Below are 12,642 nucleotides of genomic sequence, written 5' to 3' on the forward strand. Positions count from 1 at the left end.
CTGGAGGGAGAAATATCAATAATTTAAGATATGCAGACGATACCATACTACTAGCAGAAACCAGTAATGATTTGAAATGAATGCTGATGAAAGTGAAAGAGGAAAGCAAAAAAGCAGGCCTACAGCTGCACGTCAAGAAGACTGAAGTAATGACAACAGAAGATTTATGTAACTTTCAAGTTGACAATGAGGACATTGAAGTTGTCAAGGATTATCAGTACCTCGGCACAATCATTAACCAAAATGGAGACAATAGTCAAGAAATCAAAAGAAGGCTAGGACTGGGGAGGGCAGCTATGAGAGTACTAGAAAATGTCCTCAAATGCAAAGATGTATCACTGAACACTAAAGTCAGGATCATTCAGACCATTGTATTCCCAATCTCTATGTATGGATGTGAAAGTTGGACAGTGAAAAAAGCGGAGAAGAGAAAAATCAACTCATTTGAAATGTGGTGTTGGAAGAGAGCTTTGCGCATACCATGGACTGTGAAAAGGCAAATAATTGGGTGTTAGAACAAATTAAACCAGAACTGTCACTAGAAGCTAAAATGATGAAACTCTTCATACTTTGAACACATCATGAGAAGACATGATTCGCTAGAGAAGACCATAATGCTGGGAAAAACAGAAGGGAGTAGAAAAAGAGGAAGGCCAAACAAGAGATGGATTGATTCCATAAGGAAGCTAGAGACCTGAACTTACAAGATCTTAACAGGGTGGCTCATGACAGATGCTCTTGGAGGTCACTGATTCATAGGGTCTCCATAAGTCGTAATCAACTTGAAGGCCCATAACAACACCAAAATTATCTTTGTGTGTGGTCTTCTGCATCTGTATGCTTGCATCCTGGGCCTGGGGCACAATGTTGCATGACAAAAAGTATAATATGGCTACAGTATAATACTTTTTAAAAAAACCATCAATTAACAATTTATTTAACATACATTAAAATTTAAGCATAAAGCTCACCAATAGGCAAAAGTAAAGAAAGCCAAGAACTTCATATCCAAATATAGCCCCAAAGTTGATGGCATTAGTACCTAGTATGGATGTGGTAGAAATTTGATTCAGTTCACATTTCAAGCTGAATCTATCAAATTCACACTGTCAAAAACAATTTGTGAACGGAAACACAGCCATCCATTGAAATTCGCACTTAACTGAATTTTGTCATGCAGTTCTCCAACCTAGCAGTGTTTACAAAAATGCACATATTAAGGGGAAGTGTCCAAAAATGCATATAATAGTGGAAAATAACATACAAAACTACATTAGAAGAAATGTTTCTTAAAAATATGTAATCAAAACCACATACAAAAATGTGTTTACTAGAAGAAATTCACACTAAAATGCTGAAGGATTTTCATAAGGGTTTTTTTTTAATGCAAATTGCTACAGAAATGTGGAAAACTCAATTTATGATTGGAAAAAATGAGAAATTGAGAAGACTGAAATGTACAGATCCTTCTATCCCTACACGTGAGCCTCCATACCCAATTCTTTCTGTGCTGGGTTCAGTTTGAAATAAAAAAATCTCAGAAAGAATCAGACAAAAGTCCTTCCATTTTATTTATAGGGTCATCCCAAAGCTCATTTCCACACCCTTGTCTCACACCTAGTCTTCGGAATCTAGGAGGACAATGACACTGCTCATGAAAGGTTACCCAAATGTGTCCCCCCTTCGCAAACAGGTGTGTTCAAAGACAGCAGTTGCATGGGAGTATAAAACAATCACATGTGATTTCAAGCACTTAGTGTGGAGCAGGTACATAATGACAGTATGTTGAGGTTCATTATTCAGCATGCCACAAAAGAGGGTGACATGCTGAAGGGACAGTTTATACTGCATTTACCTTCAGCTGGGAAATCTGCTGTTAATACAGTCTTTTCAGATTAAGAAATATGGTACACTAGTGAATGAGCCACTGAAGTGAACCTTCTGAATCGTTCAGTCCTCTGTAACCACGGTCTCCTTTTGCTATCATAACCAGCCACTCCCAAATTGGATGGATTTCTCTATTTCCATTGTATTCATTTGAATGTATATCCCTCTATCCTGCAGATCCCCATATTGACCGATGCTAATTTGTTGCTATTGTAGAAGTGTATTTTATTGGATTTTACTGTTGTTGGATTTTTTTATTGTCACTTCCTTTCTGAATTGTGTAAAAGTTTATTATTATTATTATTGTTGTTGTTGTTGTTGTTGTTGTTAAAGTTAAGCTCCAAGCCTCTTCAGGTTAGTAATTAGAAAAGGAAAAGCCAGATATAAATTATTAAAATAAATGAATAAACATAGATTCAGGATGGCCTAAATGGGATGCTCTTACTCAGTTGTAAAACTCCTGTAAAACTCACAGGGAAGAAATTTGATTTAGTTGGTATTTAAAGCTGAATCTATCTAACACACTTTCTGAAACAGTATGAGAACCAAAACACAGCCATCCTTTGAAATGTGCACTCATCTTTATTTTGCAAGGCAGTTCTCCAATCAACCAAAGCTTTAAAAAATGCATATATTAGGAGAAAACGTGCATAAAAATGAATATATTCTTGAAAATAACATACAAAACTGCATTATATTAGAAGAAATGGCTTGCAAAAATGTGTACATAAGCCCAAACTGCACACATAAATGTATATATTAGGAGAAATTTGCACTAAAATTCTGATGAATTTTCATGAGGATTTCTCTTTTTAAAAAAATTGCGAACTGCTGCAGAAATATGGAGTGATCTACTCAATCAAAGGCTTTGCTGTAATCTATAAAACACAGGGTGTTTTTCTTCTGAAATTCCTTGGTCCGTTCCATTATCCAACGTATGTTTGCAATATGATCTCTGATGCCTCTTCTCTTTCTAAATCCAGCTTGGACAACTGGCATTTCTTTCTCCATATATGGTAATTTACATAATTACCATATATGGTAATTAATTTTATGTTAAGTAAATGTAGCCATGATGGCCCACAAGGGGAAAAAAATCTATATTAGAGCAATAGTTGTATGAGGCCAACCAGCACTTCACAAAACAGTGCAAAAGTTTTTGAGTTTTCTTCATCAGGCTAGGACAGGAATGGGGAACCTGTGGCCCTGCAGATATGGCTGGACTCCAGCTTCCATCAGCTCCAGCCAGCATGGCTGATGGTTAGAGATTATTGGGAAGTCCAACCACATATGGAGGGCCAGAGGTTCCCCAACCCTGGACTAGATGGTAAACAAAGCAAGGAAGGGGGTGGAAAACATTGGCTGATGGTAAAGCCATGAGTCTGCATCTTGTAAGAGTCTTAAGATGGGATTTTGGTAGAAGCAGCAGACATTCGAATGTGGCTCTCTAGATGCTATGTAGGCTTCAGGTTGCACCTAGCCCTTTTAGAAAAGAGAAATACACATTGACTGTCTCTCCACCTCTGGAAAGAACAAAAATCAACTGTTACACAGGCCTGCCTCCATTTGTGGGAGAAACACACAGGTCCTTTGTCAGTAAGAAAAGAGGATGGGGAAATTAGGCAGTTTCTATATTAATGTAGATTCAGATTAATTTTACATACATTGTTTGATGACAATGCATTCATGTTTTGCATCCAGCATCATCAAAGAGGTATTTCCCAATCTCTCACACAGGAGGGTAGACTTCTGTTAAAATAGTACTTGCCACCAGTAGGAGCTCAGGGCAGCATATATATATATATACAAGCTGATCAATTAATTGAAGCACAATTCTCTCTCTTTTTCTCTCTCTCTTGGTTTCTGGCAACAGCCTCTGCATTGGCTGGTAAGCAGGTAAGCAACACTGCTCCACCCTGCTGGCCACTATTGGTCCAAAGGCCCATCTGGTCTAGCATTCTGTTCCCACATTGACCACCCACATACCCATGGAAAGCCCACAACAAGGACTTGAGGGCAATACCACTCCTTCACTCATGATTCCCAACAACTGGTATTTACAGGCATGCAAAGTCAGGTAAAGGGGCAGTCACCTAGTCTCTATGTTAGGTCTACACATTCTGCAGGTTCCCTGTGCTGTGTAAGTTATGGCCCTGGGTTATTATCCCAGGAGTTCCTTTGCCGGGATGCCTCATCTGATTCTGTCTCTTTGTGCATATAAACATCATGCCTAGTAGCCATTGACAGTGCTATTCTCCATGAATTTGTCCAATTCCCTTTTAAAGTCATCCAGGTTGGTAGCCATCACAACAACTCATCATAGCGAATTTCACAGTTGAACAACACACTGTGCAAAGGAGTACTTCCTTTTGTCTGTCCTGGATCTCCCACTATTCATCTTAGATGAACTTTGCAGGCTTCTTAAACCCATAACTTGACCTCACATATGCTATCATCAGGAATATAACCCACCTATCTCTAGTGACAGCTATCCTTTTCTTTTGTAGTTATTGGAAATGCTGGTAGGGAAGACCACTGATTGATCTGCAATTAAAGCTATATAATAGTAAGACATATTTTACATATCCGTTTGTGCATATGCATACATATTTTAGATGGATAGATAGATTTATAATACATATTATATACACGTTGAGATCGAACAGAAGAGAATTCTTTAAACAAAGTACTGAATCAGGAACAGGCATTGAATGCAAGCCAGGCACAAGCAGCTGACAAAGAAAGACTCATTTGCAAGATGAATCAATCAACAAAGATGCCAACTCTGCTCATCATTTCTGCCGATAGTGGAATGTCCTAATTTGCTAATTTCAATTGACTTTCCACTGAATCTTCCTTTCTGCCTTTTTACCCCCAAACAAGGCCCATAATTTGCTGCTGATACCCACACAACAAGATACCTGAGGAGCTTATTATTGTCACCCAGCACTAATTAGGCATCGCTGTAGAACAAAAGAGACAATATGCCATTTAGTGTGACATTGACACTGTGTTGACAGTACCAGCAAAACCTCCTATTGGTTTTAGAATGGAATCAGGACTTTGTCCAATGACTGAGCCATTAAAATGGCTGCTTGCAAAGTCAGGTAAAGGGGCAGCCATCTAGTCTCTGTGTTAGATCTATACATTCTGCCGGTTTCCTGTGCTGTGTAGGTTATGGCCCTGGGTTGTAATCTCGGGAGTTCCTTTGCCTGGATGCCTCATCTGATTCTACCTCATTGTGCTGGCAGGTTCTGGAAGGTATTTGAAGAATCTCCTGCTCCAAAAGAACCTGCCTGGTCATTAAGATCCTGTTCTGAGGATTGCTCAAGAGTAACCCAACTTTCTGAGATGTAGTAGGTGGTAACCCATACCAGAGCTTATATGTGGCACCTCTTCTTTTGAACTCCCTATCCTATAGGCAATTTTGTCAGGCATTATCCTCACAGCATTTAGGTGACAGTTACAATCATCAAATTTTGTTCGTGTTTATTTTATTTTATGTCCTTAAGAGGAGCTCTGCCAAAGGCCTATATAGCATTGTGTTCTCACAGTGGCCAACTAGGTGCCTAAGGGAGGCCCACAAGCAGGACATGAGCACAACTGCACTCTCCCCTTGTGATCCTAAGCAATTGGTACTCAGAAGTATGTTGCCTCTGATACTGAGGCTAATATAGCCATCATGAACAGTAGCCACTGTTAGCCTTATCCTCTGTGAGTTCATCTAATATTTCTGGCTATTTATTGAGTCTCTTCTAGTATTGTATCATTTTATTTGTGTTAGTATTTCTGATTGTGATAAGCTTACTGTTCTAAAATGTTATTAACCAACCCAAGAACCTTAAACTGGGAGGTGGAATAAATATGTATTTAAATAAATTTGTCTGTTGCTGATGTAGTGATTTGTTTCCACCTGTAGATCTTCCATCCAAGGTCAATTCAGGAAGGCATGTGGTTGCCCACCTGAAAAAAAATCAGATTGACAATGATGAAGCTCTCTGGAACACGATACCAGCATGCTAATGTGAAAAAAAGGGGAGGGGATGACTGATCCTATCAATGAAAGTGGGGATTATTTTTCTGCCCTGGAAACACATTGCCACCCTCCATTAAAAAGGACTTCCATCAGCGGAATAAACCATTAGGATTCTAAGCCTGGGAGGTCAGCTTTCCAAACGGTATCCATGCAATTAGTTGCCTAATTCATTTTGAAGGAAAGCCCATAACTAAGACCAGAGCAAATACACTTTGAATGACTTGATTTAGCTGTTTTGATAGCTTAGAGACATTAGCGTAATAGAAGAAACAAACAGCCTTATAAGACTTCAGGGCAAATCCATTGTTACTGAAGGAAAAATTGTCTGTACTAGCAAATAAGGAAAACTGTCTTCAGCCACAGGGTCTCAACAGAGCACAAGGAGTGCCTTCCAAAGCCCTCTGATTCCCCAGCAAAGCAAGTTTAGTTTAGTTTTGGTTTGGTTTTAAGTATAGACCTATTCAGACATTATCCCTGAACAGGAAACCTCCTCACCTGTAAGAGGTACGGGGCCATGCATGCTGCCTCTGCCCACAGTGTCAACAGCCCTGCCTGCTCAAGTCTCCAATCCACCCATGTTGAGTGGGGAAAGCCTGAAGGGTAAAGTCTGTCTTTACCTACTAGGCCAAGCTTGGAGAACCTTTTCAGGGGGAAAGACCCTTATCACCACACCCCTGGAAGGCCAAATTTGACAGGTAGGTGGGGCTACTACCTGTTGATCACCTGACATCCTAGTGAGATCAGGGGATACTCCACTTTGAACCCCTGACTGTCAGGGCTTCAAAGTCCAGTGTAGGGCTATTGGAAAGTCCTTTTGCCAACAGCTCTGCACTGCTCTTTAAACCTATTAAGCACTTTTGCAAACAAGGGTTTCAGAGGTTAAAAGAGTAGAGTGGAGCTTTGGCTGTGCACCAACAGAAGAACAGAATGTAACGCTTCTGCTCAGTTTGTGTCCTGGCTCCCAACCAAGAAGCAGACTCGGGACTCAGGAAACTGGATTTTTCTGCATGAAGCCTTATTCAAGAAATCAGTACAGGAATGCAGCATCACACTCTAGGTATAAATCAGGATACAGGAACACACTGGCCTTATCTCAGGATACAGACTAGGCATGTGAGAGGCGGCAAAGACTATTGTCACAATGGGGGATCACAAGCATTGCTATCAGAGAGGAGCAGAGACTGTACTCTGTGAGTTTATTCTCACTCTTTCTAATCTTTTTTGCTAAGTGCAAGCTCTTTCAAGGAGCTGATGGTAACTTCTTGAGCTGACCCTGGTTGCTGCCATTAACTGGGAGAGGGGAGGGGTGAGGTAGCAGCAAGGTCAGGATATAGATGCAGTAGCATAGCCAATTTGGTACTCCCAGTGGTGCATCCCTACATCTCTGACCTTCCCCTTCCCCTTTTTGTCACCTGGTAAGCAGCAGCAATGGAGCTATTACTGCAGCTCTACCTTACTGGGCAAGCTGTTCCTGAGACCAGGCAATATGTTTGACCCATTATGTTATCCTCCCCCTTATATCTGTTCAATGTTTTGTACAAACAACAAGCAGTTCTTTGTTTCTTTCTCAAAAATCAACCTAATCTAGGGGATGGGGAACCCTTTTCAGCCCGAGAGCCGCATTTCCTTCTGAGCAACCTTTTACGGGCCATATGCCAATACTGGGCAAGCTCAGAGGCAAAAGTGAACAGATAGATAAATGTGAATTTTTACCTTTGTATATTAAGCTAGTTTCTATACATGCTCATGCATAGAATAGAATGTATACCCATCTCCATCCTCCATTCAGGCAAGCATGACAGAGTTCAAGAGCACATTCCAGCCAGCCCCCCAAACAAAACACTCAAGGGGGGTGCAAAGCAGAGCTGGTGAGGGGTGTTGCCTAGAGAGAATCCTGGGGGCCAGGCAAAGAATCTTGGAGGGCCACATGCAACCTCCAACCGGCTCTGAAATTATCCATCCCAAACCTAATCAAAGAAGAAACAGAATTAAGTGGGCAAGAATAATAATCAGACAAGATCCAGATCTGAACATGAAGGGTGGGGGGAACAATCTCTTAAAACCAGTTGCAGGGCATAGGTAAATGGTAGGAATGCCTTGAAGAACTGTGGCCCTAGCAACTAGCTATGTTATTGCGCTAAAGTTTCTCTGCTATATCAGAGCCATGCAACCAATTACAGACAGCAAATGGCTTCCAGGCCTTCTTCTTCTTTTCCCATTTGACCAAACGATGCTCTCACATAACATTAAAACCACACTGGAGGTAATAAAATTTTAATTTACCATTTACAAAGTATCTCATTTAGTTAAATCAGTTGCATTTCAACTACATCATCTGCATGGTTTTTAGTGTATTTATTTCTTACAATTCCCCCCTCCCCCTAAAAAAGAATAACTTGAGCAAGACTCAACTTATTTCTTTTAATATGATTTAGATATGTTCCAAGGCAGAGTCCCTGTTGGAACAATTGCATTGCCATAATGCCATCTACTGGTGAATTGTACAACTGTGTCCATATGCATTCCTTTTTAGGAAGGCTTTTGTAGCAAGATTTCATTTTTTAAAAATTGCATTATTGAACTTAGAAACACAACTGAATAATACTATAGGTGATCTGCATAACCTACTTCACCCTTCCTCACCAATGCATCTCCAGGCAGGACTGAGAGTCTCCTGCCTGAAACCCTGGACAGACGCTTTGAATAAGAAGGTCCCAGGTTCAATCTCTGGCATCTCAAGATATGGAAATATTCCCTGCCTGAAACCCTGGAGAGCTGTTGCCAGTCAGTGTAGACAACACTGAGCTAGATGGACCAATGGTCTGATTCAGGATAAGGCAGCTTCCTAGGTTCCTATTTATACATTTTGTATGTATTGAAATGTTTTAGGGTGTTCAGCTTTAAATGCAAACTGAGTAGAGTGTTTCCCCCATCCCTAGTTAGAAGAGATATTGCCCTGGTTTTCAGGACATGGAAAGCCCAACTATGGCTTATCAGGATTGCATGAATGTACTCACAACTGCTTTACTCCTCTCTGGTCCTCTTTACTGCCACACAGCACAGAAACGTTTGGCTTAGCATGTCACTCAAACCTCAGTTCATGGCTAAGCTCTCTCTTCACTAAATTCTCTGAATTTTGCAATGCAGTTCTCCAGCCAAGTAATGTGTACAAAAATGCACATGCCAGGATAAAGTGTGCATAGAAACACATAGTATACTGAAATATACAACAATGCATTGCACTGGGGGAAATTGTTTTACAAAAAAGGGTATGTTAGGCAGAAGTGCATACAAAAATGTGTCTGGTGGGAGACAAATGAAAAAATGGAAATGCCTTCAAGTCAATTCTGGTTTATGGCGACCCTATGAACAGAGTCTTCATGGTAAGTGGTATTCAGAGGTGGTTTATCATTGCCTTCCTCTGAGCAGTGACTGGGCCAAGGTCACCCAGTGATCTTCAAGGCTCTGTGGGGATTCGAACCCTGGTCTCCCAGGTCGTAGTCCAACACCTTAACCACTACACCACACTGGCCATTCACACTAAATTGCTGTTGAGGACTTGTTTTAAAACAAAGTCACCAACCGATGTGGAAATGTGGAGAACTGAACTTAAGACTGGAAAAATAAGAAAATGAGAGAAACCGAAATTGACAGATTCACCTGTTCCTAGTGAGGAGAGAGTCCAGTCCCATGGATGCCATGCCAAGTCACCCTTTTGCTTAGGCCAGCATGACATGACAGTAAAAACCAAAGCGGCTGCAAGCTCAGCTCTGGGAACATGCCTGTTCATGTAGTCTCAGTAAGCCATAGTTCGGCTCACCATGTTTTGCAAGCCAGACCATTGGTTGATTGCTAGGCTATGATGGGCCATGCCATATGCACACAAAGTGGTTTCCAAAGTGGTGTGTATTATGCTAAATTTTATTTTGTTGCAATTGCTTAGAGATCTATGGTTATAGGCAATTCATAAACATTTTAAAGGAAGAAAGATCTGTCTCCTTTGTTGAAGTGAATACACATGTCACATTGACACCTGAGATCCTTTGGAAGGTGCTGGAGCCCCAGAGCTCTTACATAGCCCATAACCTGTTTTGGACTAATTAAAAAAAATCCTGCTCAAGGCATCACTGGATAGCTGGATTTAGCCACCATTTAAATTTCCAATAATGCCCTGGAAGAATGCTACACTGAGGGTATTGTGGGGAATTTAAAATGGTGGCTCTGCCACTATCAGATATAAGCTGTCCAAAATCCACTGCTGGATGTGGCAGTCTACTAGCATGCGCTTTTTCTACACTGGGGCTTTGTGAGACATTTGATTCAGATCTCATTTCAAGCCAAATCTATCAAATTTGCCTTTTCCAAAACAATTTGCAAACTGAAACACAGCCATCCTTCAGAATTTGTACTTATTCAAAATTTGCAATGAAGTTTGCCAACCAAACAATGTTTACAAAAAAAATTGTGTGTGTGTGTGTGTGTGTGTGTGTTTTATTATTCGTGTGAATGTGATTTGGTGTGTGTGTATTGGTGCTTTTATCTGTTTTAATATGTGCCTGGGAGAATGTATTATACACCAACTGGGGAGACCTTCGGGGGCCCCAATTAGTGTAGTGACGGGTAATGGGAGGTATGGTGTTGTGAGGAGAACATGCCAGGTAAGGGGAACCCGTCCCAGACAAGTAGTGTCTGTGACCCGTTCCGGTTCTCCTCATACCCCCAGGACTGCTGGTTGTCCTATCAGTCAGCCTTCGGATCTCCATATGCTGCTGTTAAACGCCAGGTCGGTACAGCATAAGATCTCCCTTGTTCATGATTTAATTGTGGACGAGGCGGCTGACCTGGCGTGCATAACCGAGACCTGGGTGGGTGATACAGGAGGAGTTGCTCTTTCCCAGCTTTGCCCACCTGGGTATATGGTTCAGCATCATGGTAGAGCTGAAGGTTGGGGAGGCGGGGTCGCCGTAGTCTATAGGAGCTCTTTCTCACTCACCGAGCACCCTGTACAGGTGATGACTGGATTGGAGTGTCTCCACCTTACGCTGGGCCAGAGAGACAGGCTGGGAATTTTGTTGGTGTACCGCCCGCCCTGCTGCCCAACAAATTCCCTAACTGAGCTGACAGAGGTAGTCTTGGAGGTACTGTTGCAGTCCCCTAGACTGCTGGTACTGGGGGACTTCAACGTCCATGCCGAGACTGCTTTATCTGGGGCGGCTCAGGACTTCATGGCGTCCATGACAACCATGGGACTGTCTCAGTTTGTTACTGGCCCGACGCATGTGTCGGGACATACCCTTGATTTGATCTTCGCCACTGGACAGGGAGATGGTGATCTGGAGGTTGGGGTTTTTTCATCTACCCCATTGTCATGGACAGATCACCGCTTGCTGAGGTTTAGGCTTACGGCGACCCTTTCCCTCTGCAAGGGTGGGGGACCTATTAAACTGGTCCGCCCCTGGAGACTAATGGATCCTGAGGGTTTCCAAAGGGCTCTAGGGGATTTTCCAACTGAGAAGACTGGCGCTCCTGTTGAAGCCCTGGCTGAACTGTGGAATACGGAGATGACCCAGGCGGTTGACACGATCGCTCCCATGCGCCCCCTCCTATGTAGAGCTCATACAGCCCCATGGTATACCCCGGAGCTGAGAGCGATGAAGCAAGAGAGGAGGAGGCTTGAGTGCAGATGGAGATGGACTCCTGACGAATGCAATTATGCTTTGGTAAGTGCCTGCTCTAAGCGATATACAGCAGCGGTGAGGGCAGCAAAAAAGAGATATTTTGCTGCCAGTATTAAGGCATCACTCTCCTGCCCAGCGGAGCTTTTTAAAACTGTACAAGGGCTTTTACATCTTGGCCCTTGGGATACTATAGATTCATTTGTAGCCCGCTGTGATGAGTTCGCTGGACACTTCCAAGACAAGATCGCTAGCATTCGTCGGGACTTAGACTCCAATATTATAGCAGTTGGATTCAATGAAGCATCCAGAACACAGTCTTGTCCTTATTTATTGGATGAGTTTCAGTCTGTACAGTTTGAGGATGTTGACAAGATCCTTGGACTGGTGCGGGCGACCACGTCGGTGCTGGATCCTTGCCCCTCTTGGCTGGTGAAAGCTGGTAGGACCGGAACCGCTGGCTGGGCCAAGGAGGTAATCAATGCCTCTTTGCAAGAGGGAGTGGTCCCTGACTGCCTAAAAGCGGCGGTAGTGAGACCACTCCTGAAGAAACACTCCTTGGACCCAGATAACTTGAACAAATATAGACCTGTGGCGAATGTTCCGTTCCTGGGCAAGGTTCTGGAGCGGGTGGTGGCCGACCAGCTCCAGGGACTCTTGGATGACACTAATTATCTTGATCCATTTCAATCCGGTTTTAGGCCTGGGTTTGGTACCGAAACAGCCTTGGTCACCCTGTATGATGACCTTTGTCGGGAGAGGGACAGGGGGAGTGTGACCCTGTTGATTCTCCTTGATCTCTCAGCTGCTTTTGATACCATCGACCATGGTATCCTTCTGGGAAGGCTCACGGAGTTGGGAGTTGGGGGTACTGCTTGGCAGTGGCTCCGCTCCTACTTGGTGGGTCGTCAACAGAAGGTGGTGCTTGGGGAACACTGCTCGACACCCTGGACTCTCCATTGTGGAGTCCCACAGGGATCAGTACTGTCCCCCATGCTTTTCAACATCTATATGAAGCCGCTGGGTGCAGTCATCAGGAGTTTT

This window comes from Rhineura floridana, chromosome 12, assembly GCF_030035675.1.
Source record: "Rhineura floridana isolate rRhiFlo1 chromosome 12, rRhiFlo1.hap2, whole genome shotgun sequence".
NCBI classification, from domain to species: Eukaryota; Metazoa; Chordata; class Lepidosauria; order Squamata; family Rhineuridae; genus Rhineura; species Rhineura floridana.